A 24,925-nucleotide genomic window follows, 5' to 3' on the forward strand; every position below is an offset into this window, starting at 1 on the left:
CTCGCAGCTCCGCGAGGCCCTTCCTCTAGCTCGCCTTCGCTGCGGCGCGGGGAGCGGTGGGAAGAGGAGATGGCCTTGGGCTCAATGGAAGCCTTCCAGGCGCTGTCGCCATCTTGAGACGGGGCTGGGAGAGATTTGGTGCTTTCAGGCCCTGCTCCTTTTACCCGTCCGGTGTGCTTCCGTGTCCTCGGGAGAGCGGCCCGAGCTAGCCAGCCGAGGACAGGCTCCGGGTCAGTTAGGCAGACTGATCGGTCCCGAAAGTCGGCCGAGGTGGTGTCCCCAGCCCGAGGCACGAGAAGGAAGAACAGAAATGTTCAGTTGCTAGTGCTGACCCCCCCTATAATCACACACATGGACACACACACACACAAGGAGGAGCAGAAATGTTCAGTTGCTAGGGCTGACCCCCCTACAATATCTCTCTCTCTCTCTCACACACACACACACACACCCTACAATATCACACACACACACTGACCCCCCTACGATATCTCTCTCTCTCTCTCTCTCACACACACACACACACACACACACACACACACGCCTTTTCACCCCAGCTGCCTTGGTAAACGTTGCAGGGATTGCTGAGCGTAGCAGACAAGGTATCAGCTCAGGCCTCTGCCAGCACAGGATCTGTCACTGTTTTCCCATACTAGAAGGTAAAGGCCCAGGTCCTGCAGTGTTGTCAACGGAGGGAAGTAACCGGCAGGCTGAATCATATAAATATATATATATATATATATGTGTGTGTGTGTGTGTGTGTGTGTGTGTGTGTGTGTGTGTGTGTATGTATAACATATATATATATATATATATATATATATATATATATATATATATATATATATTTCAGCTGAACCCTGTTAAAAGCCATGCGTCTTGATGGTGCCCGCGTGGCATTTTTACTTAACGAGATTTGTTATTTTAGTTAATGGCTTTGACAATTGCCACTAAATGATAAAGGCTGGCTGACAAGTCATTTTCTGGCTTGTAACATTGTGGATAAACAGTAACTATCTAGTACTCAAAATGTAACAATCACACGTAGCAATGTACCTTTTTCGTTACTATGACTTTACACAAATTGTGTGTGTGTGTATACGTATGTGTGTGTATGTATATATTCTCCCCAATATAAACAGCTATTTGTTAAAAAAAAAAAAAAAAAAAAAAAACAAGACGGGGAAGAATGTAAACCATTCCAGGATAAATAATAATAAATGGCATTATTGTAATGTAAAATTTTAAGATACTTTAAAAGTATCTAGTCATTTTTTTTTTTTCATCTCTCCTTCCCATTACAGATCTTCATTTGGAAACTACCGCTGTATTTTATGGAAAGAACCAGTAAAAAAATGTAACCTTTTAAGGATTTCTCTTTGCAAACTATTAAAATGTACAACCAAAAATTAAGATCATTAGACTTTTATAAAGCACATTACTATTGCAATATGTGAAGATACTTTCTGCTATTCTCGAATCACTAGAAGGTGTCTGAAAAAGAAAACTAATTTTACAATAGTGTTAATTATCAAAATGTGACCAAAACCCTAGAGTTCTAAACAGCTTAAAAGTTTAAGTTAGGAGATGTCAAAATGACAATCTAGCTCTGTATGGAGAATCCTGATTTCTCCTGGGAATCTGAAGAAATTATTCTTTTAGTTAATGTTAAGCATGTATTCGTATATATGCCACTGATGTCTTAACTCACATATTTTGGATTATAAAGTTTTTAAAATTTAGAGACATGTATTACTGCTAGACATGAAGGTACTTGCCTGCAATCCCAGCACATAGGATGCTGAGACCAGAAAATCTGGAATTTCATGGCAGACCTCACTATGACTAGAGATTATTTCAAAGTGGGCTGGAGAAAGCAATGTTTATGGTAAAAATTGTCACCATGAATGATTCCTGACAATATATTCACATACTTTTTATAAAAGGTATTTTTTTTCCATAGCAGGCTTATATTGCTTTGAGACACTTGAGACACTTGCTTTTTTTTTTGGAAAGTAACTTAGTATCTAGGCGTGCAATAAATTCTTTAGGCTACTTTAGTCTAAATGAGACTCAATGGTTTCTAATACTTTCTCATTTCAAATGTAAAAGAACAATTAACTGTATAAGCAAATTAATTTCATGCTTTGAACAAACTTAGTGTCTACTACTTACCCAGAACTACCCAGTAGTTCTTGTGAAACAGTAAAAAATAATTCCTGTACCTATCTTCAGTAAATCCTTTTAAGAGGAAATCAGGCCTGTAAAAGTGTTAACAGTTTTAGAGCAATCCAGTGATTGTGTGGTTATGAGAATATCCACTAATATTTATCTGCTATTCCTTCAGAGCTAGAATAAAATCAACAAAAAAGACATAAATCACCAGCACCCAGTATTGAATGTCCTGATCATGCACATTTTTTTAATAATCACATAGAGGTTTCGACTATGATGGTTTATGAAGTCCCCTTAAATTTATGACTCATTCAGCCCTAATTCTACTAATTATACAAATAGCCAGGAATGCATAGAAGTTTGGAAGGTCTCAATTAGATAGCAGGTTGAAGTAAAGGCACTTGCTATCAACCTTAGATACCTGAGTTCAAACCCTGAAATCCACATGGTAGAGGAAAGAATTCAATTCCACAAGTGGCAGTGATGCACAATAATTCATGCCATGGCATGAATGTTCATGTGTATACACACATAAACACTAAGTGAAAATTGTTTTTAAAAATTACTTGAGCATCCAGGTGTGGTGGTACACGCCTTTAATCCCAGCACTCAGGAGGCAGAGGCAGTTTGAAACCAGCATGGTCTGCATAGCGATTTCCAGGACAGCCAGGACTACACAGAGAAACCCAGCCTCAAAAATACAAAAGAAAAATTACTTGAGCAAATCTTATCAAACCACGTTTTAACCTTGGTCATTTCGATGCTTGTGTTAATCAAGCTGGGAAGTAAGTGGAAAAGAGAAGTATTTGACTAAATACCACCTGCTGCTGCAGCCACAACTACTATGGTGTTAATAACCTTTACTCTGAGTGAAACACTTCCATTCAAATCAATAAATCACCCTTTAGGAATTTTCCTTCTGACTAACTACACCATTTGAGTTCTTTGAAATCATTGATACAGTATCTGTATGTTCAATACTATTTTAAATATATCTACTATTTTTAAATTTGAATGGGTACATTAAGTAAAATCTTAATATTAAAGATGGTTCTCTTAACTGTGTTTCTTCAAGATCTTCCAAGAAAACATCTAGTCAATAACCATGAATATTATTTGTAATTTAAAAACAATATTTAAATCTTAAGTCTTACTTGACATTGATATATGCAGAATACAAATTCCTGTTGCTGAAATGATGTTTTACTCTGTAAACTCATTGCTTCAGAATTCTACTATTAAAGTCTACCTTTTTGTTTTCTAATAATAACTAGAATGGACTCCAACAAGCTAGCTTTAAAGCTAGCTCATGCACGAGGGATAGATTCTGGTCCTACAGCCAGAGATCCCTCAGATAGTCCAAGCTTCTCTGGTAACATCAGTCTAGAGTTCATGAATTTCCACAAGCTCTTGGTTCAACTGTCTCTGTAGATTTCTCCATCATGATCTTGACCTTGCTTACTGATACTCTCCTTCCTCTTTTTGACTGGATTTCTGGAGCTCGGCCTGGTACTTGGTTTGAATATCTGCATCTGGTTCCATCAATTACTGAAGGCTCTATGATGATAGTTAGGGTATTCATTGATCTGATCACAGGGGAAAACCTGTTCAGGCACCATCTCCACTACTTCTAGCAGTCTTAGCTGGAGTCATCCTTGTGGATTCTTGGGAATCTTCCTAGCACCAGGATTCTCCCTAACATCATAATGGCTCCTTCTATCAAGATATCTCTTTCATTGCTCTCCCACTCCATCCCTCCCCAACCTCAACCATCCCATTTCCTCATGTTACCCCATCCCCTTCCCTTTAGTGCCCCCATTTTATACAGGAGATCTCATCTAATTCCTCTTCCCAGGGTGACCCATGTGACCCTTTTTAGGGTCCTTCTTGTTACCTAGCTTCTCTGGGACTGTGGATTGTAGTCTGGTTATCCTCTGCTTTACAGCTACTATCCACTTATGACTGAGTACATACTAGGTTTATTCCTCAGTATTTTATTTTCATTCATGATTATGAACGGCAGTGTGTTCATGAACTTTCTTTTATGTTTGTTATTAGTGTATAGAAAAACTATTGATTTGTGCAAGTTGATTCTGTATCCTCCTAAATTGCTGAATTTGTTTGCCATGTTTAGTAGAAATTTTCTGGTAGAAGTTTTGGCATCGCTTATGTATGATATCTTATCATCCTCAGATAGGGATATTTTTGCTTCTTGGTTTCCTATTTGTATACTTTTAATTTCCCTTTCTTGCTTTATTCCATCTATTACTTCCAGCACAATATTGAAAAAGACTGAAGAGAGTCAGCAACCCTGTCCTGTTCCTGATTTCAGTGAGATTGCTTTAAGTTTTGTTTTTTTTTTCCCCCATTTAGGAAGATGTTCACTGTGGCTTTCTCATATTTTTATATTAATGTATGTTCTCTCTGCTCCTAATTTCACAAGGACTTTAAAAATAAATTCATGTTAGATTTTGTCAAAGGTTTTTTTTTCCTGCATCTATTGGTTATCTCAATAGATGCAGATTGGTTTTTTTTTTTTTTTTTTTTTTTTTTTTGCTTCAGTCTGCTTATAAAGTTTTTTTTTTACATTTATTTACTTTTGTATGTTGAACTCTTCCTGCATTTCAGGGATAAAGCCAATGTAGTCATGGTATATAATCCTTTCCATAGATGTCTGTATTCTGTTTGCAAGTATTGAATCTATATTTGTCAATGTTATTGACCTGTAGTTTACTTGTGGCTTTACCTTGTTTAGTATTAGGGTGATCCTGGCTCCATAGAAAGAGTTTGGGAATGCACCTTCTGTTTCTATTTCTTTGGATAGTTTAAAAAGGATTGTCTTGCTGGGCTTGTTAGCACACACCTTTAATCCCCCATAGAAAGAGTTTGGGAATGCACCTTCTGTTTCTATTTCTTTGGATAGTTTACAAAGGATTGTCTTGCTGGGCGTTGTTGGCACACGCCTTTAATCCCAGCACTTGGGAGGCAGAGGCAGGCGGATCTCTGTGAGTTCGAGGCCAGCCTGGTCTCCAGATCGAGTGCCAGGATAGGCTCCAAAGCTACACAGAGAAACCCTGTCTCGAAAAACCAATAATAATAATAATAATAATAATAATAATAATAATAATAATAAAGGATTGTTTCTAGCTCTTTTTTGAAATCTGATAAAATTCTGCTGTGACTCCATCTGGTCCTGGCATTTTTTTGCTGGAAGACATTTTATTACTATTTTACTATTTTAATTCCCAAATTTGTTAAGGCTGTTAACCTTATTTTGGTTTAATTGTGATGATTTCACTGAACCAAGAAATTCATCCATTTCTTTGGAACTTACAATTACATGGGGTATACATTTTTAAAGTATCTCCTTATAATATTCTGAATTGCTTAAGTGTCTCTTGCAAGGCTTCCCTATTCATTTCTAATCCTGTTAAGAGTCCTCTCCTTTTTTAAAATTTGATTAGTTAGTCCAAGGATTTGTCAATCTTATCTTCACAAAGAACCATCTCAGAGATTTGTTGATTCTTTCAATTGCTTTCTGTTTATATTTCACTGTTTTCTACTCTGAATTTTTATTTTAAATGTTTTATTTATTTTATATACCAACCACAGTTCCCCCTCCCTTCTCTCCTCCTGTCCCATTCCCCACCTCCTTTCTGTCCCTCCACCCCCATCCACTCCTTAGAAAGGTTAAGGCCTCCCAGGGGGGAGTCAACAAAGCATAGCATATCAAGTTGAGGCAGGACCAAGCTCTTGCCCTCTGCATCAAGTCAGAGCCAGACATCACACCATAATGAATGGGTTCCAAAAAAGCCAGCTCATAAGCCAGATACAGATCCTCTTCCCACTTCTAGGGGCCCACAAACGATCAAGCTACACAACTGTCACCCATATGCAGAGGGCCTAGGTTGGTCCCATGCAGGATCCCTAGCTGTCTGTCTAGAGTCCATGAGCTCCCACAAGCTCAGGTAGCTGTCTCTGTAGGTTTCCCCATCATGATCTTGACGACCCCCCCCCCTTGTTTATTTAATCCCTCCTCCCCTCTTTGACTGGACTCCCGGAGCTCCACCTAGTGCTTGGCTGTGGAACTCTGCATCTGTTTCCATCACTTACTGGATGAAAGGTCTATAATGATTATTAGGGGAGTCACCAATCTGATTTCAGGAGAAGGCCAGTTTAGGCACTCTCTCCACTATTGCTAGGAGTCTTAGCTGGGGTCATCTTTGTAGATTTGTGGAAGTTTCCCTTGCATCAGGTTTCTACCTGACCCCAACCACCCCCCATTCTAGTCCTATCTTTCAGTACTCGCCCTCTCCACCCACCCTCCAACCCAGTCCCTCAAGGTCTCATTCCTACCTGCTCGTAAGCCACCCAAAATATCTCTTCTATTTCCCCTTCCAGGGAGATCCATGAGTCCTCCCTTGGGCCCTCATTGTTACCTAGCCTCTCTTGGTCTGTAGATTATCCTTTATTTTACAGTTAATATCCACTTATGAGTGAGAACATACCATGTTTGTCTTTCTGGGTCTATGTTACCTGATTTAGGATGATTTTTTTTCTGGTTCCATTTATTTGCCTTCAAATTTCCTGATCTCTCTCTCTCTCTCTCTCTCTCTCTCTCTCTCTCTCTCTCTCTGCTACATAATACTCCATTGTGTAAATTCAGCACATTGTTTTTATCCATTCTTCAGATGAGGAAAATCTAGGTTGTTTCCAAGTTCTGGTGATTACAAATAAAGCTGGTATGAATAGTCTTGATCAAGTGTCCTTGTGGTATGATTAAGCATCCTTTGGATATATGCCCAAGAGTGGTATTGATGGGTCTTTAGGTATGTTGATTCCCAATTTTCTGGGAAACTGCCATATTGATTTCCAAAGTGGCTGTGCAACTTTGCATTCCTACCAGCAATGGAGGAATGTTCACCTTGCTCTGGATCCTCTCCAACACAAACTGTCATTTTGTTTTTGATTTTAGCCATTCTGACTTGTGTAAAATGGAATCTCAGAGTCATTTTGATTTGCATTTCCCTGGCTAAAGATGGTTAACATTTAAGTATTTCATTGCCATTTGAGATTCTTCTGTTGAGAATTCTATGTTTATGTCTGTACCCCATTTTATTGGATATGGGGTTGGTAAAGATCTTTTCCCATTCTGTAAGCTGCTTTTTTGTCCTATTGATACTGTCCTTTGCCTTACAGAAGCTTTTCCATTTCATAAGATGCCATTTACTAACTGTCAATCTTAGTGTCTGTAAATGGAGTTCTTAATTGGCCTAGATAATAAAAAGCCAGAGTCAGATATAGAAGACAATGCTGAGAGATCAGAGAAGAAACAAGCCATAGCACACTTTACCTTCTTAGCGTCTCAGCAGAGAAGTGAGTGATTTCTTGTTTCTCTCTGGTTATATCCTGTTTCTGCCCAGCTACTCCACTTCCTGTCTGTCTGTACAGACTTACAGACCTCTCTGGCCCTCACACAGATATGCATGCAAGCAAAACACCAATACACATAAAATAAATAAATATTTTTTAAAAAGAATATGTTTTAGCGATAGATAAGAACAATTAAATGCATTGTGATAGCTATTCTTGGTTGTCAATTTGGCTACATCTTGAATAGTGAATTAACTAAAGCCAAGAGGCTATGTATACCTGTGAAGGATTTATCTTGATTAAATTATTTGAAATGAAAAGACTCACCATAAATGCAGATTTTTTGAGGTGGAAAGATACACCTAAATCTGGATTATTTGAGGTGTTAAAATGCTCCTAAAATTTGGACAACACCTCTGGCAGCAGTCTATATAAAGGACATAGAAGGGAAGTTTTGCTTTTTGCCCTCATACTTGCTGCCAAGTCCATTTCTTCACTGGCATGGAAGTTTATTAAAGATTCTGGCACATACTGAAGACATCCAACCTCATAAACTGAACAACTACTGAATTCTTGCATTTTTTTGTCGTTAAATAGCCCATGTTAGACTAGCTAGACAACAGCCTGTCAGCCACTCTTAATAATTCCCGTGTGTGTGTGTGTGTGTGTGTGTGTGTGTGTGTGTGTGTGTGTGTGTGTGCTGTTTCCCTAGAGAATCCTGAATGATACTTGCATGGATAGTTGGCAGTTGCAAACACACACACACACATACAAACAGACATTAAACTATAAAGAAATTTAAACAGAAACTAACATATAATTAGTTGGATTCTATAGTAGTAAAACTCCCATGCCTAAATTAAGAATTATTTGGATTTAACAGCATATCAGTATATAACAAAAGGAAAGAATGAAAATACAAATGGTATGTAAAATAAATAATCAAATAATCTAACACTTATATAAGTTCCAGTACAAAGTCTAGGAAATATGGGGCAGAAGAAATATTGTGAAATATTATGACAACAATGTCCTGCAATTGTTGAAAGCCATCAAGTTACAAATTAAAGAGTAGCAAACATGGGGGGGGGATGTAAAGAGAATCCCACCTAAGTGCATCATCATCTAGTTCTTAAAACCCCAGAAAGAATTAGATGCCTCTAGAAATATCACCATTAAAATGAGACTTCAACTTTAAATTATGCACAATATGAATGAGAGGTGATATTTTATTAGAAACTGCAATTACCAAAAGACAGTGGAATGACATGTTTGAGAACAGGAGCAAGTAAAAGCAGCCATCCTCTGATTCTAAAATAAAATAAATTTTATTTTCTGTATATGAGTATTTTGTGTGTATGTTTGTCTGTGCATCACATGTGCTCTCAGTGACTTCAAAAGCCAGAAGAGGGCATAAGAACCCTGGAACAGGAATTGTAGATGGTTGTGAGCCACCATGTGGGTGTTGTGAACTGAACCAAATCCTTTGGAAGCGCTTCAATTGCTCTTAATGATTGAGCCATCTCTCCATCCCTGAAAATATATTCTTTTTATAAGTATTTTTAAGATTTATTTATTATGTATACAGTGATCATGCCAGAAGAGGGTAGGAGATCTCATTATAGATAGCTGTAAACCATCATATGGTTGCTGGGAATTGAACTCAGGAACTGAAGAAGAACAGCCAATGCTTTTAATCTCTAAGCCATATCTCCAGCGGGGGGGGGGGGTGGGGAGATATTCTTAATAAATATAAAATAAGAATGTCTTAGAGAATAAAACTTACAATATCCATGTCAGCATGTCTTTCCCAAAACAAATTCTTTATACTGCAAGAAAATCTTTCCAGATGAAAACATAAAACTCTAAAAAGGAAGAGAAAACACTGAATGGAAAACTTTGAATGGTAACTTTGTAAAAAAGTATAACCAAGTAACAACTGTTAGAAATAATTGTACTGTAAGGATTATGATAGAAAATTGAAGTATGTGCCAGCAAAGGCACAAAAATATAAAGCCATTATATGGATTAAATAGGTTTTAATACATTGCTGAGGAGGTGGTAACAATAAATAAGATAATTAGTAAGTGAGAAATTAACACTGAGCATTTAATTAAGAGTCTATTAAAGAATAGGTAAGGTGTTGAAAAGATAGCTCATCAGTTAAAAGCATGTGTTGCTTTTCCAGAGAACCAGATTGGATTCCCACCCAGGAGTCTCTCCTACGTCAGGCAGCTCACAGCCATTTATCATTCCAACTTCAGGAGATCTGACACCTTTGGCCTCAACAGGAACCACTTTTACATACATATATTCACACACTGACACGCATGCATACACCTGAGCAAAACCTGAATCTAGGGGTGTCAAAGGCCATCTGGCAGAACTTACAACTGATATCAATCTAAATAAAAATGTATCCAAGCTACATAATAAATATTTGTATTTTACACTCAGTCTAAAACTACTTTGCAACTTCACCACAAATGCTTCTTTTTGCAGTGGACTACAGTTAATGTAGACATTAATAAGTGGCAAAAGCGCTAAAAATAAATGATTTTGAGTGCTCATTCTTGAACAGACATCTATAATACTCCCTGCATGACCCATATAGTACATGATCAGAAGGGGCATGGAAACATTATAAGAGCTGGATGAGGAGGAGTCATATGAAACATTGTCTTCTGGAAATGACATGGCTGAAATAATCATGCATATATAGCAGGTCTGGCTACCTGTATGAGACACGAATGGAGAGAAAAAGACACAAGGGGCGATTTGGTGAAGGGGACTCGGGGTGTGTGTGTGTGTGTGTGAGAGAGAGAGAGAGAGAGACAGAGAGAGACAGAGAGAGACAAAGAGACAGAGAGAGACAGAGACAGAGAGACAGAGAATAAAGTTAGTATTTGGGAAGAATACACACACACACACACAGAGACAGAGAGAGAGAGAGAGAGAGAGAGAGAGAGAGAGAGAGAGAGAGAGAGGAGGTTCTCTAGAGAAACAGAACTGATAAAATGCATGGGATTAATTAGAGTGACTTACTTTTCCAACAATGGCTGTTCCCTGACAAAAAGTTCATAAACCTAATAGCTGTTCAGTATATAAGGTCATGTATCACAACTTGTTTTCAAAATTTATGTCAGAATCTAGAAAAAGTAGGCTCTAAGACCAGTGCAGAAATGAACATGCCATCAAGAGCGGGAGCAAGCAAACCAAGAGGAAGCACTTCCTTCTTCCATGTCCTTTACATAAGCTGCCACCAGAAAGTGTGGCCCAGATTTTAGGTGAGTCTTCCCACCTCAAATGATGCAATAAAGAAAAACTCCTCATAGGTGTACCCAGCTGCTTGGGTTTTAGTTTAATTCCAGATGTAGCCAAGTTAACAATCAAAAATAACCATCAGAAAGGTTGTCTAAATGGGTGGGTTTGTGATATCTTTGTCATCCAGAAGACAGTGACTGACATAAAATACTCATAATTACCTGCTGTGTATGTAAATATATGATATACAAAAGAGCTCAAAACCAGAAGTCCCTAAATCCCAGAAGTGGCTTTAGGTTATGCGTAAGAAAAGCTGGCCATTATCACATCTGGGGAAACAGTCTCAGAGGGAGAGCAGTGTGTTATTTAGGTTTCTATTGCTGTGAAAACACCATGAGCAGAAACATCTTGGGGAGGAAAGGATTACATATCCCAGGTTGCAGACAACAGTAGAGGAGCCAAGGCATGAAGACAAGAGAAGAAGCAGAAACTGTGGAGGAATGCTTCTTACTGTCTTGTTCAACCTGTTTTCTTATTAAACTCAGGATGGTGCTGCCCACTATGGGCTGAACCCTTCCACATGAGTCATTAGTCAAGAAAATTCATTCAAGGCTTGACTTAAGATCAATCTGATGGAGTCATTTTCTTAACTGAAGTTCCCTCTTCCAAAATGACCCTGGCTTATATCTTCCTGCCAGCACAGGCAGGAAGATTAAGCCTGGGCGATCTTTGATTGCCCACTTCACTTCAAACCTATACTTGGTTGTTGGTTTCTTGGTTTAATATGGATCCTTTTAGCCCTTGCTACCTTCAAACAAAATCTTTGGGCCTCAGCCTGCTAAGTACACTGCCATAGCTATGCACTTTTCTTTATACAGAAAAAAAAGAATGTCCACATTGCTTCCTTCAGACTCAGTGAGAATTGATCACACAACCCAAACACAGGCTCCTTAACTCCCTTTCAATATAAAGCCAAAGTGGCTGGTCAGGAAAGGTTAAAATGGAAAAATGAGTTTATTTAACATTTTACATTCTCTCTCTCCCACTCCCTCTTTCTTCTTTTTCCTCTCTTTCTCTAAAAAAGACACTTATTAAAATAATTTACATGCATCTAGTTTCATTTTTGTCACATTTTAATTTCTAAATACTGTACTGTAGCTTGCTTTCCCTACTTTTTGAACTTTATTTGAAATGAATTGTATAGCATGCTCCTTCGCATCCGACACACACACCAAAAAAAGAAACGTTGTTCAAAATAATGTTTCTAAGATTTATTTATGATTCCCCTTTCTTAGTTTTGAACATAAATGAAATACTTTGACTCAATAGTAAAGCAGAAATTTAAAAACATGAAAAAGTTATCCATGATGTAGCATGCATCTATAGTTATTTAATTTTCATTGCTATGTAATGCTAATATACTATAAATTATTTATCTATTCCACTGCTGATAGGCATTTGCAGTCTTTCCTATTTTTGTATATAATGAGAAATGTTGCTAGGGAAATTCTTGAATGTAGCCTGCTGCCTTCTAAATTGTGAACAGAGGAGTCCTCCACCAAAGCAGAACCCCAGGCTTTCTAGATTTCCTTATTACCATTCAATTTTATGACCTTCAATAGCTATCCATTAAGCTTGATATAGTAGTACAAACTTGTTATTCCAGCACTTGGAAGGTAGAAGCAGGAGGATCACTAAGTATTTGAATCCAGCCTGGTGTACATAGTGAGTAAACTGTTTAACAAAAGTCCCAGTGCCAGTCATAGGAAGCTTCCTTTCAGGTTGTTGACAGAGGAATCCAAGCAACTCTGAAAACAATATAGGCCTTTAAAGATGCCCTTGGTTGCCTCCCATCACTTGAAAGTTTGAGCCTGTTGCTGAAGATACCACATACTTCAGCCACAGGACTTGGAAGAATGGAGCTAGAACCAACTGGAAGTCTTCGTATTGAAAAGAGCTATGCCAGCTGCCAAGGAAGAAAAGCAATCATTGGTTCTACCCATCCAAAAAGCTTGTGAAATACAACAATGAACAGAATGGCAAGATATCTTCAAGGGGACAAAAATGGCAAACATCAGCTGTCTACTTAAACTTAAATCCTATTGAATAGGAAGAATAGGAAATGTATGCCTGCTACTATAAACATAGACAACTGGTGAGGTCATGGACCCTAGAGAAGAACCTACTATTACCAGTTTCCTAAACCATAAAAATTTCTAATTGAATTGTATTCTAAATATTTACCCTATAGCCACAGGTTGTGCAGTTTTCTCACCCTTTATCAAAGAAACTTTGTTCTTCATGTATTACACCACAACCACAGTTTGCCCTCCCTTCTCTCCTCCTAGTTCCTACCCCCTCATCTTCCCTCTTGCTTGGATCCACTCCTCCAAGGACAATAAGGACAGGGTTCTCAGAGATATCAAGCAAACAAGGTGTACCATGTTGCAATATGGCTAGGCACATGCTCTCTTATTAAGGTTGGATGAGGCAACCCAGTAGGGAAAGGGTTCCAAAAGCAGGCAAAAGAGTCAGAGACAGCACCTGCTGCCACTGTTAGGTATTCCATAAGAACACCAAGCTAAACAAACAAAACATATATACAGAGGACTTAGCTCAGATCCATACAGGTTTCCTGACTGTCGCTTTAGGCTCATACTGTGGGCCATTTTCTTGTGGTATCCTTGACCCCTCTGGCTCCTACAATCCTTCCACAGGATTCCCTGAGCTCCACCTGTTTGTCTGTAGGTCTCTGCATCTGCTCCTATCAGTGGCTGAATGATGCCTTTCTGATGACAATTATGCTAGGCTCCAGTCTAGAAGTATAGCAGAACATCATTAGAAATCATTTCATTGAGTGTTTTTTTTTTCTTTTTGCCAGCCATGTTTGTTTCTGTCCTTAGCCCTCCAGGCAGTCAATTGCAGATAAGGAGGAGTGATGAGCAAAGTGGACAAGACCAGACTTGTGAAACCCACAGAAACAGCTGACCTGAACAAGTGGGAGCTCTTGGCCCTCAGACTGATCACTGGGAAACCAGCATGGAACTGATCCAGATCCTATGAATGTGGGTGTCAATGAGTAGGCCTCGGAAATCTATGGGGCCTCTTGTAGTAGATCAGTACTTTTCCCTAGCATAGGAATGGACATTTGGGAATCCATTTCACATAGAGGGATACTCCCTCATCCTAGACACATGGGGGAGCGCTTAGGCCCTATCCCAAGGGATATGACAGACTCTGAAGGCCCCCATGGAAGACCTCACTATCCATGGGGAGCAGAAATGGTGTGGGATAGATAGGGTGTTAGTGGGGGGCAGGGGAGGAGGGGAGGGAGAGGGAACTGGGATTGACATGTAAAACAATATTTTTTTCTAATTTAAATTTTAAAAAATGGAGGGGGGAAAAAAAGAGTCACCACAGTCATGGTTACTCTTCACAGAAATAAAACCCTAAGAAGTTGGTTGCAGACACTGAAGTATTACTTTGATAAGCCTGAACATACTTGTATTTGGAGAAACATGGACTTTGGATTAGAAAAGCAGTTGAATGTTTTAAGTGAGGTGGAATGGGCTGTCCCAGTAGGAACATGAAAGATGGTGGTGCTGAGGGTGATTTCAGTTGTGGGGGCCTGACTCAAGAGCTTTCAGAGGAGAAGAATGTTAGTATGTGGCCTAGAGACTATTCTTGTGATATTTTGGCAAGGAATGTGGCTGCTTCTTGCCTTTGACCAAAACACCCGCCAGAAGCTTAATTGAAGAGTTTTAGATTAATTGCATTAGCAGAGGAATTTTCAAAACAGCCTGGTATTGACTCTGTTATGTGGTAATTAGTGTTCATTCTGATGATAACCTACAATGAAAAGGAGTACGATGAGCAAGGAAAAATGAAAAATGTACAGCGTGAGGAGAAAAGGCACACCAGGAAATGGTATGGAGCCAAATCCTATGTTAAAGGACATAAACAGATGAAAGGAAATCCTGGTGTTAAATGGAATAAATGAAGTGACGACTTCAGGGCAATATCCCACTCATCTGAGTTTCCAACCTGTGAAAAGGAGTTAAAGAAAAGCTTGGAGCCTGGCATGGTGGTGCATGCCTTTAATCCTAGAACTCCTGAGGCAGAGGCTGGCAGGTCTACAGAGCAAGTTCCAGGACATCCAAGAATAGACAGTAAAGGAAACCATCAAAACCAGAAAGCTGGTGAAGATGTAATTGAATGATGGGGCCATGTTCCAGTCCCAGCGGGCAGCAGACCTTGGGAGCTTCAGTCACATGGGTCTAGTTTTGGAGTCAAGGATAGAAGAAAGGAGTTATAGAATCTCCCTCCATGCCTAAGTGAAGCCACGGAAGCCAAGCATGTGTCAAGAGTGTCCCTGCATGGAGACCTAGAGAGACCATTGTGTGAAGCTGTGAAGCTGAAGCCTGGATTGCCTTGGAGAACCCAAAATGTTGGACATGCCAGAGCCATGGGATACCTGCTGAGGAGAGATGCTAGCAGGGAATGGAGCCAGCCCAAGAGAAAGAAGTGTATTGCAGTCAACAAAGCTGAAAGGAGTTGGAGATTGAAGTGTTTTGACACCAGACATGAAGATGCAGTTTGAAGGTTTCCCAGCTGGTTCTCATCCTTCCTTTTGTCCAGTATTTCCTCACTATATTCCCTTTTGTCCCTTTGTAAAGATACTGTATATCCTGTGCCATTATATGTTGGAAGTATGTGATCTGCTTTTTCATTTGATTTTATAGGGGATTACAGTCAACAGATTGCAGTAATATTGGAAGAGACTTTGAACATTCAACTTTTAAACAAGTTTGAGACTGTTAAAGACTATGGGGTCTTTTGAAGTTGGACTAAATGTATTTCTGTATTATGTTATGCCTACAGGCCTATGGGGGCCAGGGAGTGGAATGTGGTGGTTTGAATAGGAATGGCTCCATACATTCATATGTTTGAATGCTTGATCCATAGGGAGTGTCTCTATTATGAGTTATAGCCTTACCGATGTAGATATGGTTGTGTTGGAGGAAGTGTGTCACTAAGGGATGGGCTTTGAATTCTCAGAAGGTGAAGCCATTTCTCTGCCTGCTCCCTGTGGATCCAGATGTAGAACTCTTAGCTCCATCTGCCAGCTTGTCCCCATGCCTCCCGCTTTGACACTAATGGACTAACCACTGAAACTGTAAGCCAGCCCCAATTAAATATTTTCCATTACCAGACTTGCCATGGCAGTCATGGTGTCTCTTCCCAGCAGTGAAACCCTAACTAAGAACTATAGGCAACTAAGGAGTGCAGAGAGCAGGATAGTCTTCCTTTTGACTAAAAAAACCCAGGCCCAGATAAATTCATGGCAGAATTTACAATCCATACTTCTTAAATTATTTTAAAAAATACAAACAGTGCTTCCATACTCCTTGTATGAAGCCAATACAGCTAACTCTAAAACCAAACCAAGATGCAACAAAACTACAAGCCAATATCCCTGATGAGCATTAATGTGAAAATCTTAATAAAATATTCCCAAACTAAATATAGCCACATATCAAAAGATCTTTAACCATGGCCAAGTTAACTTTATCACAGAGATTCAGGGGTACAAGTCAATTAATGTAATAAATTAGATAAATGAATTTAACGACCAAAATTATGGAAGTGTCTCAATATGTGTATACAAAGCATATGAAAAATTTCACCATATAATAAGTGATAAAAGTCTTTGAGTGAGAATAACTGGAGGGAATGTATCTCAACATAATAAAGGCTGTATTTGACACAACCACATTTAACATCATCCTAAATGGAGAAAAAGTCCAAGCAATCCCACTAGAATAAAAAATGAGACAGGGCTGTACACTGTCCCCACTCTTTATCCATGTAGTCATCAGAGCAGCAGTTACATTGATAAAACAAAAGCAGAAAATTAAAGGAATACAAATAGGAAAAGAAGAAATCAAACTATACCTGTTTGCAGATGATGTGATGTATACATAACAGATCCTAAAATTCTGACAGAAACAATCTCAGCAAAGCTCAGGATACAAAACCAACCCACAAAAAAATCAGTAATGTCTTTTATAAACCAACAGCAAATATGCTGAAAAAGAGATCATGAACCCATTTCTATTCCCAACAGCTTCAAAGAAAATAAAATTTTTAGGACTAAGCCTAGCCAAGAAGGAAGAAAAAAAGTAGATTGATTAGCAAGCCAGCTTCTCAAAAACTTGTATGTTCAAGAGTGTAAAACTGATTTCAGTTGTGAAAAGGACTTTGAGATGCATGACTTTGACAATGCAGCTATTCTCTAAGATAGAGCTCATACAGTTGCTTGTAATATCATTGGCTAACTTTTGTAATATCTGTGAAGCATAATAGCTTTTGCTATAATTTCATCTATCTTCATTTGAGGTAATGTCATTGTCACCAAAAATCAGCATCCTTCCACCAAAAGAAACGAACACAGGAAACAAACCAGATAAATTCAGTGTTATGTCTTAGGCTGAAAGCCCACTGTCCCATCTGAAGAGTATGAGTTAATGAGTGTCATTCATAGAGTGTGAGGGGCAGAGGGTTACTCAGGAGGTTAAAAATGAGATCTCTAACAAGTACTGGAACAGAAATTCATGGATATTTTTCAAATTTTAACATTGAACTATGTTTTCTATTTCTACTATCTTACAGATCACAGATCAATTTTGTTAATGAATAATAACTAATGTTTATTTAACATTGTGTTTATATCTGTATTTTTCTGAGTTTTCCTATGATATGCATACTACCTCAATATCTACCTTACTAATCATGTTTGCTTTTTTCAGTGAAGAAAGCATAAGGTTCTGAGAACACATTTTACTCTAGTAAAGTGAGGAGTCTTACAAAAGTCAGGTAGACCTACAGGAAAATGTTTAAGGTGAAATGGTGCCTGCAAGAGTGGGAGGCTAATCTTCTCTGAGTATGATGGAGATACTAAGTAATGAGTTATAATTACCCCTGGAAGCTGGCATCGAATCATGCTTATTTTCTTCCTCTGCTAAGATGAGAAGAATATTTCATAAGAAAATAGTTAGCATTTTACTTATTTTTTAAAGAAGAAATTTGTATCTAGTTCAGAACCTAGAAATGTAAATTAAAAATAACATCCACATTTCTCTAACATTCCTCTAAAAGACTGAACCTCAGATGTTAATTTGAGTCTGTAGCTTTGCATAAAAGACTATTCTGGCACTGGGCTCATCTAAGGGGGCAGGCACTTGATATGAATTCCTGCAATCAGAAATGGACTAGGCTCAGATGCTGCTACCTTTCATCAAAGACTTAACCTATGAACAACAGGAAAGCAGAAATAGCAAAAGATTTTAAGAAAAAAATCTTTGGGTAACTGTAGCATAGGCAGATCTTCTGGGTAGTTCCAGGATCTAAAGATACATAATAGCAGGGAGCAGCACATTCTGCTCCTTGCCACATAGAAACAATAAATTCACCAGCACCAGGAGCATCCACAAACCGCAGTCTGTATGTAAGCATCATTACCATATGATGGGCAGGAATGATGTGGAAATGTGTCTGTGAGGTGTGGATGGAGACTTTTCTCCATCTCACCCAGTCATACTGGACTGGTTTTTCTCTGCCCACTGCCCCTTGCAGCTGCTTATAAGATAGCCACCCAGAGACTTAATATCAGTTACAATTGTTTGGGCAATGGCTCAGGCTTCTTACAGTCTAACTCTCACAATAAAATTAACCCATTTATACTAATCTGTGTGTCACCATGTAGCTGTGGCTTACTATTGATGCCCTAGCAGCTTACCCCTTCTGAGGCTACATGGCATCTCCCTGTCTCTACCTCCCTTCTCTCTGCATCTTTGTTTGGGACTCCTGCCTAGCTATATTTTTCCTGACCATTGTCTGAAGCAACCTTATTGCTTTATATCAACCAATAAAAGCAATGAATATTCTCAGCATACAGAAGGATATCCCACATCAGTGAGGGCTTTTGCACAGGTGGATGTTTGATCAGGTATCTTGGGACTGAAGATCAGAGAATGTGATCATTTCATCTCAAGTGGTGAACATTGACCATGTTTTATGATCAAAGACTGATGTGGGGTCAGTGTGAGGTAAATAGTACTAGAATCAGAAAAAAAGATACATGTATTAGTAAATAGTATCTTTTACAAGGCCAGGCATGGTGGCACATGCCTTTAATCATAGCACCCAGAGACAGGCGGATCTCTCTGAGTTTGAAGCTAACCTGGTCTATGTGGTGAGTTCTGAGATAGCCAAAGCTTCACAAAGAGATCCTGTCTCAAACAAATAAAACACAACAAATATAATCATTTTTACAACCCACTGGGATTTGGTTCAAATTTTGGAACAGTGACAACTTGGTTTTGTGATTGTAGTAAGCCATTAAAAACAGGTGGAAGTTGCTATGGTCTGGATGAAGGATAGTGGCAGGTATGCTGTCACATAGGTGCCAGTCCTATGATGATTTAGGAAAGGCGGGCTATATTAGTTATGGTTCTCTAAAATGAGACAATTGATGACCTTGATCATCACTCCTTCTTGTGTTGGGGGATGACACCAAAATCTGATGCTGCTCAAGTAAATAAAGATCACACTACAAAAAATGAAAGGATAGTTGATTGACTTAAACACTTGGTCATATGAGTAAGAACTTCCCCACATGATTTGTGAAGCCCAAATGTACTTTAATATGGACTGGGACAGAGGTCTGTAGAAAACTAATCAATTTGATGAGGGTCATACATTATCATTAAATACCCACAGATAAAAGAAGTTCTTTTTTTGCCTTTTATTTATTTCCTCAAGATACACTCTAAAGTCAATGACAAAACCAATATCAAGATACTTGATAAAAAGCCAGGCATCTATTCTTACCCTGCTTGGGGAGTGGAGGATGGATGGGGTGGGGGGGTATGTTGGAGTGGGTAGGAGGGGTGAGGATGAAGGGAAGGAGAGGGAGAAGGGATTGACATGTGAAACAAGCTTGTTCCTAATTTGAACTAAAAAGAAAAAAATTCCTACCAAAAAAAAAAAAAAAAAAAAAAAAAAAAAAAAAAAGCCAGGCATCATCCTCTCCAGCACTTATGAGATCTAGGCAAGAGGATTAAGAGCTCATGATCAAGACTGAAGTTATCCTTGACTTAAAAAAAAGAAGGAAGGAAGGAAGGAAGGAAGGAAGGAAAGAAGGAAGGAAGGAAAAAGAAAAGAAAAGCCTGCAAACAAAAGACCCCTGCTAGCAACTATTGAATTTACTAAGAGAGTACTATTTTCAGTTCTTATGCTCCTCAGCAGAGGTTGAGTAATATTTCTGAAAGTGATTCAACCAGTGTTTTCATAAATGATCTGTCATTATGTTATTTCTGGAATAAGGAAAGAAATATAAGGATCAACTTTACAAAAAAAATTACATGCTTTTTGTTAGATGCTGTGTGGATGAAATATAGCTGCACTCTACAAAGTGATTTGTTAGGTAACTCAATTTAACCTACCTGAGGACAATGCCTCTCCCAGACCTAATAGACATGAAATAAAAAGCCCACTGCCATGTATGGGTCACCACTTTTTAAGCTGCTGATAAATGGGGTTCTATAGGCCTCTCAAATGTCACTGGCTATTGCCATTGGTCTTGGCTATCCTCCAGAATTTTACAGTAAGACCCTATTGCTGTAGATGTGTAGCATCTACATTAAGTCATAGAACATGGAGAAAAAAATCTGGTACTAACATGGAAATTTCATCCCTACTGATTAGTTTCCATAGTGCTCAAAAGTCCTATTTGTGCTACCAGGGGAGTGGGGGAGAAAAGTATTTATTAATATTATACACCTGTGACCTTAAAAGCTACAATAACTGCTGGTCTGCAAGATATGCAGACTGGAACAATAGTGACATAAATGCTATCAGAGTAAGCAACCACCTTCTTATTGGCATTAAAGTCAGGCTCCCTGTGACAGAACTCGTGGTTGGTACTGTTAACTGGGCCAAAATCTTGTGAGTGGCTGCGTCTTAGGTCATAGGGGAGAACCTAAATGGACATAATATTAAAGTATCTCCTCACTTATTATCTTTATACCCACAGATTTTTATATATATATATATATATATATATATATATTATATATATATAATCCCTAACTAGAGAAACTTCTTCTTTAGTACATGATTAATACAGAAACCCACAATTAATCGATGTGCAGATAATGACAGATTCAGCAATAAATGTGACATCTATATCACACGAAATGCTCAGCTATCAATGGGACACCTGCATCACATTTCCTCTTCTAAAATCTCAGGAATCATCACATACAAGGTTTGGAAAGATTGTGAGAGCCAGAAATAGTGGAGATCCATAGAAGCATAGTGTTTTCTGGACATGACCCTCAAAAACTCACAGTTGCTGTGATGCATACATCAGAACTGCACAAGATCAAGCCAGCCAAAATTGTAGCATGAAGAGGTAGGGAGTTCATGAAATCCCACCCTTACACTGAGAAGCTATTGGCAATTGATTCCTGCTGGAGAGGAGGGATAATAGGTTTTCTTCAGGAATGCATCCTCGGAGGGGTTACCTATGCTCTAGTAAATGACTGTGATGGCTAATCTTGGTTGTCAACTTTACTGCATCTGGAATAAATCAAATGTAAGTGGCTGAGCACTTCTACAAGGTATTTTCTTGATCAGATTATTTGAAACTGAACCAACCTAAATCTTGGTGGTGCCTTCTAGGGGCTGACCAGTTAAAAGGACATGGAAGAAGGAAGTTTTTGCTTTTTGCTTGCTTACTCTCACTCTCCCTGAAAACTTCATCTACCCTATTGCTATGACATTTCTTCTCAGATATCAGAACTAGTTTCCTTGGGCTTCTAATGTAGATTAAAGACTACTAGCTCACCAAGAATGCTCCAGGCTTTCAGCACCAGATTGGAACTGCTGAGACATCTAGCCTTGTGAACTATACAACTACCAGATTCTCAGCTTCTCCTGTGTGACAGCCATTGTTGAACTATGTGGACATCATCCTGTAAACCAATCTAATAAGTCCTCTTTTAATATGTGTGTGTGTGTTCTAATTCTGTTCCCTTAAAAGATTTAGAAAATTCTGACTAATGCAGTGACCCTAATATAAACACCCTTGCACATGTCAGCATCACTATATGGCCTTAGTAGATGGAGGCATGAAGTTGGTAGGGGAAACTGGTAAGGGGATAGTGAAGGAATTGGAAGCAAGTAATGGAGGGTGTATCTGAACAAAATACTATATGTATGTATCAAGTTCTCAAACAATAAACAATGTTAAAAAATAAGATGGTCATAGACAATAAAAACAAATTCTTATTACTCAGGGGAAAAAAGTGAAGTGACTTATTGGCCTAGCAAGATGGTTCTGCAGGTAAAGGCACTTGCTGCCTGGCAATGTGAGCCTAACAACCTGAGTTTTATCCATCGAACCCATGTAAAGGTAGAAGGAGAGAACTATCTCCACAAGATTTTTCTTTATGTTCACATGAGCGTTGTGGCACATGCACTCACCCAGTCATCCCCTATACACTAATAATAAATAAAAATGAAAAATAGATTTATCATAAGTGAAGGTGGATTTCTCAGAAGTCTTAAACTACCTTGTCCCTCTCTTAGACTGCTATGTCATGGTTTGATAACAGACTTAATGCACCCTCAAAGAGGTTCATTGTGTCCTCCAAGTGTGTTCTCTTTGTTGCCACAGTTTTAGAGAGTGCTGTCATCAAATAACTATGTGAGTAGTGGCATCTGCTGTTCCCCTTGAACATTCATAATATACCTTGGCCAAGGTATGTCTGTTGAGTATTTAACAAGAGATGTTCAAAGTTTTTTAGTCATTCACAGAGTTTTAACCTTGTACTACCTCATAATATGAAGCAATGTTTAATCTGGAGTGGATTCTAGGTGGCTCTCTTCCTTGTTTGAGTCAATCCCCTTGTTATTTCTTTCTTGAACATACTTTACAAGTCAATTTTTCCTGATTATATATCTTCTAGGAAAAAGACTCGGGCTAGCTGGTCATCATGTTATCATAGCTTCTCAGTCTAGCTCAGCAAATGACTGCCACAATGAACAGTGAACAAAAATGAACAACCAATGTGTGAACTTAACACTGCTAGTTCTCGAAGTGAAAACCAAAAAGCCCAACAAGCTATCACCCCACCCCATAGGCTTGACCATTGTCAAGAAACAGCAAATGATGGTGAGAACATGTAATAAAATGTGCTCATATACTGTTGGTAGGAATATAAATTAATATAGCCATTACAGAGAAGTAACTGTGTGATCCAGCTGTCCCATTTGTGGACATATTGTCAAAGGAAATGGGTAAGCATACCTAAGAGACATATGGCCTTGTTTATTGTGGTACTATTAGAAATACCTAGGTATGAATCAGCCTAGGTGTTCATTTGTAAGTAAATGGATAAACAAAGTAAAATAAAATAAAAACAAAGCCCTGTATGTCAGGATTCTAGTTTCAACTGCTATGGAGGCTTAGTGAGGCAGGCAGGAGCATCACAAATTCAAAACATTTCTGGGCTAGAGCAATATCAAAGCTTGCCAGGGAAACTTAGTAAGACTTAGCCTCAAAATAAAAAGCAAAATGTAGGCCAGAGATATAGCTCAGGGGTAGAGTGCTTGCCTCCTATGTATGAGGTCTGGGGTTTAATCTACAACACAAAGAAAAATGAAAAAATAGTATATATAAACATTGAAATATTCACTAACCAAAAAGATAAAACATTGTCATCTGCATACAAATACATAGAGCTTTAATATGTTACATGAATGGTAGCAAGCCAGACACATACAGACAAGTATCATACATTTCCATACATACGTGCAGGCTAAAACAGCTGATTCACACCAAACTAGAAGCATTGAAGAGTAGGAAGGAGTGGGGGTACAGGAGATTGGATAATAGGTACCAAAATAGAGTTAGATATGATAGATGCATTCTACTGTTCTGCAGAACAAGACACTATTACATATCTTATGATGATTTAGGAAAAAGAGCTTGGAGACTCCAGACACAAAGAAATGATAAGAAAATGGAAATACCAACCTATTTGGTCTAGGCACCATGTATCCATGTATTTAACCACAACACTATATCCCATATGTATGGATAATTATTATATGCTGGGAAAAAGAAATTAAAGTTAGTAGGGTGATTCATGCCTACAGTCCAAACACTGCAGAGCCAAAGGCAGGATGATTGCTTCTAAATTCAGTGTGGTCAGGGCTACAGAGTAAGATCCTGTCTCAAAAAAAGCAAAATCCCAAATCAGAAAAAATTAAACCTACCTGGGTCTTGGGCTGGCTAACTGAGAGGATGGTTGCAGCTCTCCTTCTAGCAGCTGAGCTTTTGGTCCCTTGGACGCAGTACCTACCTCATGATCTCCTGTCATTATAGTTTAAGATTGTGTGAGGGGATAAGAAATCTTCTCTGAGAATTCCTTCCTATTGCACAGAGTTGGCTATCAAATATGGAAAATTGGATGCTTTAGGTCCTGAAAAGTATGGCTGGCAAAACAAAGCCAATATAATGATTAAGATCTTCTCTTAGGTGAAGGGTTCAGGCATTATGCTGGCCTGCCACGTTTACCTGGCAGTATTCATTCAGGCAGTACTCTGGTCAGCCCAGGGTTCCACGAAGGTATAAAGGACCCCTTAAAAGACAGAGCCCCCTCCCACTTATGCTTTCTTACTCTCTTGCTCTCTTACCTTCTTCGTCTGTCTCTGTCTCTCTCTCTGTCTCTCTGTCTCTGTCTCTGTCTCTCTCTCTCTGCCTCTGTCTCTCTCTCTCTCTCTCTCTCTCTCTCTCTCTCTCTCTCTGTTCTGCTCTTACCCTCTTTGTCACTTCTTGTCTCTCTCGCTCTCCCCTTCCCCCACTTTGATAATCTCTATGATTAATGTACTCTCTATGGTTCGTGTGCCATGGAGCTGGTGCCAGTGCCAATGCCTTTCACATCTGATTCTCCCTTAGTCTCTAGGACGCTGGAGATCATAGGCTTGGGATCTTCTCTGCCTCTCTCATGGAAGGTGGGCCCCCCATATCAAACCATGTGCC

This window comes from Cricetulus griseus, chromosome 3 (genome assembly GCF_003668045.3).
Source record: "Cricetulus griseus strain 17A/GY chromosome 3, alternate assembly CriGri-PICRH-1.0, whole genome shotgun sequence".
NCBI classification, from domain to species: domain Eukaryota; kingdom Metazoa; phylum Chordata; class Mammalia; order Rodentia; family Cricetidae; genus Cricetulus; species Cricetulus griseus.